We start from the raw sequence: 5,000 nt of genomic DNA, 5'->3' as shown, positions 1-5,000 counted from the left end.
ATATATCATTTTACTTCTAGAGAGAGAGAGAGAGGAGAGAGAGAGAGGAGAGAGAGAGAGAGAGAGAGGAGAGAGAGAGAGAGAGAGAGAGAATTTGATAATGTATCCTTTGTTTTCTAAATATAGTTACAGAAATACAATACCTATTAACAGTGATAAAAAGAATGTTGCATCATAACATTTCCCTGAACAATAATCGCCATGGCCTGTTCATGTTCACGTAATTTGCCTTACAGCCCCAAGTACAAGATGCTGAATCTCTTGAAATCACAATGACTTGCTTTCCCCCATACCCCGGGAATTAATTTGTCAGATTCACAGGACTGGTTTCACGTGTTCTAGAAAAAAAAAAAAAAAACATAATTTGGAAAATAACACACTAACTAGAAACCTCATGGTCGGCCGTGATTGGCGGTGAGGTGTCTACTTAAAACGTCCGACCTGTGCCTGGAGTGATTCAGTCAACTTGTTGCTGTTAGTTTGAGTTGGTCGTCCTTCATTCGCGCTCCCCATTCTCCTCTGTCTCTTTTGTAAGTGTAAAACACCGCCTTTTATAGTTATTTTCGTAGTATTCTCTTGTTATTTAGCATACCTGGCTGTGTGTAAAGCGTGGATGGACGTTTCGCAAGGACGTCTCATTCATTTTGGGTTCACAAACGTCGAGGTACTTGGATATTTTTTTGTTAAAACTAAAGACGTAACCTCGGGGGCTCTTTGCCCAAAGTCACTCGCGCGGGCCTAGATGGAAGGTATTGATCGAAACTGGCAACACGCTCTCTCTCTCCTCTCTCTCTCTCTCTCTCTCTCTCTCTCTCTCTCTCTCTCTCCTCTCTCTCTCATCATAGCCAGTTACTTATCTATCTTCCATTCATTCTTTTCAACTGACGAAAGTACATTTTAGCAGCCACGTCTTGAAACTACGATTCAATCTCTCTCTCTCTCTCTCTCTCTCTCTCTCTCTCTCTCTCTCTCTCTCTCTCTCTCTCTCTCTCTCATGATCTGCTGACGTCTTTAAAGAGCTCCTAGTGGTTGCGTAATAAGTCATACGTGTATTATGGACCAGAGATAATGGTAGTTTATTCATACAGTGACTTTAAATGTATACTCATATATTGTCATGTATTAAGTGAATCCATTAATCGGATAATTTTTTCTTTAATTAATTTACGTTAATGACAAAACGGGTCGTTTTAAGGATTGTCTTTCTTTCTATCGTGATTTTATAATTAACAATATTATTGAAGAAGGCGATCGAGTTTATTACTAATTATTATTATTATTATTATTATTATTATTATTATTATTATTATTATTATTATTATTTATTATTATTATTATTATTTCTTTATTGTGATAATCTATGATCGTCATATGATTTTCTTGCTGTTGTTAATTGAATGCGTTTTTAATTTTCTTTCTTCTAATTAAGGAAAATTATTATTACTATTCTTATTCTTATTACTATTATTATCATTATTATCATTATCATTATTAATTATTATTATTATAAAATTGCATTTTTTTTTATTATCGTTTATCAAATTTTTATCTATGCACGCATATTACTACTATTATTATCATTATTATTATTACTATTATTATTATTATTATTATTATTATCATTATTATTTTTAGCTAAGCTAAAACCTTTGTTGGAAAAGAGATGCTATAAGCCCAAGGGCTCCAATAGGGGAAAAATAGCCCAGTGAAGAAAGGAAACAAGGAAATAAATAATCTTCAAGAGAAGTTATGAATAATCAAAAGAAAATATTTTAATATTTTTATTATTATTATTATTATTATTATTATTATTATTATTATTATTATTATTATTACATGCTAAGCTATAACCCTAGTTGGAAAACAAAATGCTATAAGCCCAAGGGCTCCAATAGGGAAAAATAGTCCTGTGAAGAAAGAAAACAAGGAAATAAATAAATTACTGATGATATGAAGAATAAAAAAAATATGTTATTATTATTATTATTATTATTATTATTATTATTATTATTATTATTATCATCATTAATATTATTATTATTATTAATACAAGATAAGCTATAATCCTAGTTTGAAAAGCAAGATGCTATAAGCCCAAGGGCTCCAACACGAAAAATAGCCCAGTGAAGAAAGGAAACAAGGAAATAAATAAACTTCAAGAGAAGTTATGAATAATCAAAATAAAATATTTTATCATTGTTTATTATTATATTATTATTATTATTATTATTATTGTTTTGTAGTTCCATTTTTTATCTCTTACAAGTACCACCAAATCTATATTTATATTTCATAGGTTCCGTTTTCAATTTTTTTTTTTTCAGTTGTGGAGCCAAAAATCACGACGAAAATTTGCTATTAACCATAATTCCACCCGCCCCCCCCCCCCCCTCCTTTAAAAAAAAAGAAGTTTATATTTTAACTTTACATTTTTACGCCATTGTTATTATTATTATTATCATTATTATCATCATCATCATTATTATTATTATTATCATTATTATTATTATCATTATTATTATCATTATTATTAAAATCTAAGCTACAACCCTAATTGGAAAAGCAGGGTGCTATAAGCCCAGGGTTCCAACAGGGAAAATAAATTTCATTTTTAATAGATTCTTGTTCATTATAGTTACTTTTATGTTTGTTAATCATTGCTGTAGATTCAATTGAACAATGTCACTTGCTGTTTCTTCTCGTTCTCTCGTTTTTTTTTTTTTATTTTTTTTTTTTTTTTAATACTATTACATTTCAGAACCTTTCAGGATTAGTTCATGATGACGATAATAATAATAACTGTTATCTGTTGCTTGTTTCAATATTTGTTCAAGTTCTTCATCGATATACCTTACCATATTTTCATTATTTATTTGTTCGAGTATTATATTAATTGTGTCTTCAACTGGTATATTAGTGTAAAGGGATAGTCAGTTACCACAATAGAATCAATTTACACTAATTTACCAGTTGAAGAGACAGTTTATATAATATTTGAACAATTAAATAACGAAATAGGATGCTGATGATAATAATAATAATATATAATAATAATAATAATAAATAATAATTACAATGATAATAATAATAATAATTACAATAATAATAATAATTATAATAATAATGATAATAATAATGATAATAATGATAACAACAACAATAATAATAATGATAATAATAATAATAATAATAATAATGATGACAATACTACTACAAATACTACTACTACTACTACTACTACTACTACTTACTACTACTACTACTACTACTAATAATAATAATAATAATAATAATAATAACTAAAGGAATGACAACGATGTGATTATATTAATAACAATTAGGATCTGAATTTTTAACGTACTTAAAATATGCTTAAGTTCTTTATTTAGGTATAGGGTATCCATAGGAGGCTTGTTAATTCAATTATTGACGTATCCACTCTCTCTCTCTCTCTCTCTCTCTCTCTCTCTCTCTCTCTCTCTCTCTCTCTCTCTCTCTCTCTCTCTCTCTCTCTCTCAAGATGAAAATAGGCTTATTTAGTGAATTATTAAAAGAATCATCCATTTCTTTAGGCCTTCAGTTTTTATAATATACAAATGAAATATTTATTTTAATGTTGTTACTGTTCTTAAAAGATTTTATTTTATTACTTCTCTTATTTCCTGGTTTCCTTTCCTCACTAGGCTATTTTCCCTGTTGGAGCCCATGGGCTTATAGCATTCTGCTTTTCCAGCTAGGGTTGTAGCTTGGCAAGTAATAATAATAATAATAATAATAATAATAATAATAATAATAATACGTCTCGTTTAACATTATTTTTTTATTGATAAACTGTTAATTTCGTTCAAGTTACCAGGCTTGGGTCTCTCTCTCTCTCTCTCTCTCTCTCTCTCTCTCTCTCTCTCTCTCTCTCTCTCTCTCATAACCTGGTGTTTGTTATTCTTCACCGAATCAAACTTATTCTTCGCTCTTGTCCTCTGTCTTATCCTGTGCCTTCTCCTCTCCAGCCTTTTCCTCCTCCCCTTCTTCCTCTTCCTCCTATTTTTCCTCTTTCTCCTCTTCTTCCGCCTACTCTTCCTCTTCTTCTTGCTCTTACTCCTTCTCTGCCATTTCCTCTTAGTCCTCCTCTTACTCCTCTGCGTTTTCCTCCTTTATTTCTTCCTCCTACTCCTCTTCCTCTTACTCCTCCTCCTCTGCCTTTTCCTACTCCGTTTTTTTTTCTTCCTCCAACTCCTCTTCTTCTTTCTCTTCTCCTCTGCCTTTTCCTCCTTTTTTTCTTCCTCCCACTCCTCTTCCTCTTCTCCCTCTCTGCCTTTCCCTCCTTTTTTTCTTTCTCCTACTCCTCCTCCTTTTTTTTCTTCTTCCTACTCCTCTTCCATTTTTTCTTCCTCCTACTCCTCTTCCTCTTCTCCTCCTCTGCCTTTTCCTCCTTTTTTTTCTTCCTCCTATTCCTCTTCCTCTTCTCCTCCTCTGCATTTTCCTCCTTGTTTTCTTCCTCCCAATCTTTTTCTCCCTCTTTTCCTCCCCTGCTTTTTTCTCCTTGTTTTCTTCCTCCCAGTCTTTTTCTTCCTCTTCTCCGCCCCTGCCTATTTCTCCTTTTTTCATTCCTCCTACCTTCTTCTTTTTTTCTCCCTCCTTTTTTTCTTTCTCCTACTCCTCCTCCTTTTTAACTTCCTCCTATTCTTCTCCTTCCTCTTTTCCTCCTCCTCTGCCTTTTCCTCCTTATTTTCTGCCTCCAACCTCCTTCTTTTTTTCTCTCTCCTTTTTTTCTTTCTCCTACTCCTCCTCCTTTTTAACTTCCTCCTATTCTTCTCCTTCCTCTTTTCCTCCTCCTCTGCCTTTTCCTCCTTATTTTCTTCCTCCTACCTCCTTCTTTTTTTCTCCCTCCTACTCCTCCTGTTTTCTTCCTCCTACTCCCCCCCTGTTTTTGCTCTTACTCCCATCTTCTTCCCCCTACTCCTCCTATTTTCTTCCTCCTACTCCTCCTTTTTTTCTTCCTC

At 32.4% G+C, this 5,000-nt stretch overlaps 1 protein-coding gene across 2 annotated transcripts in view; it reads left to right on the top strand.

Moving 5' to 3' along the window:
• Positions 1-522: 522 nt before the first annotated feature.
• Positions 523-5,000, top strand: part of Pu (GTP cyclohydrolase punch) — a 42,558-nt gene continuing 38,080 nt past the window's right edge. For both annotated transcript variants that reach the window (XR_011044180.1, XM_068371083.1), the window contains exon 1: positions 523-530. The gene's annotated coding sequence lies outside the window, so the exon portion shown is untranslated. The remainder of the gene's footprint in view (positions 531-5,000) is intronic.

This window comes from Palaemon carinicauda, chromosome 3 (assembly GCF_036898095.1).
Source record: "Palaemon carinicauda isolate YSFRI2023 chromosome 3, ASM3689809v2, whole genome shotgun sequence".
Lineage (NCBI taxonomy): Eukaryota > Metazoa > Arthropoda > Malacostraca > Decapoda > Palaemonidae > Palaemon > Palaemon carinicauda.
Note: the sequence above shows the minus strand (reverse complement) of the source record. Positions and strands in the feature narration are given on the sequence as shown.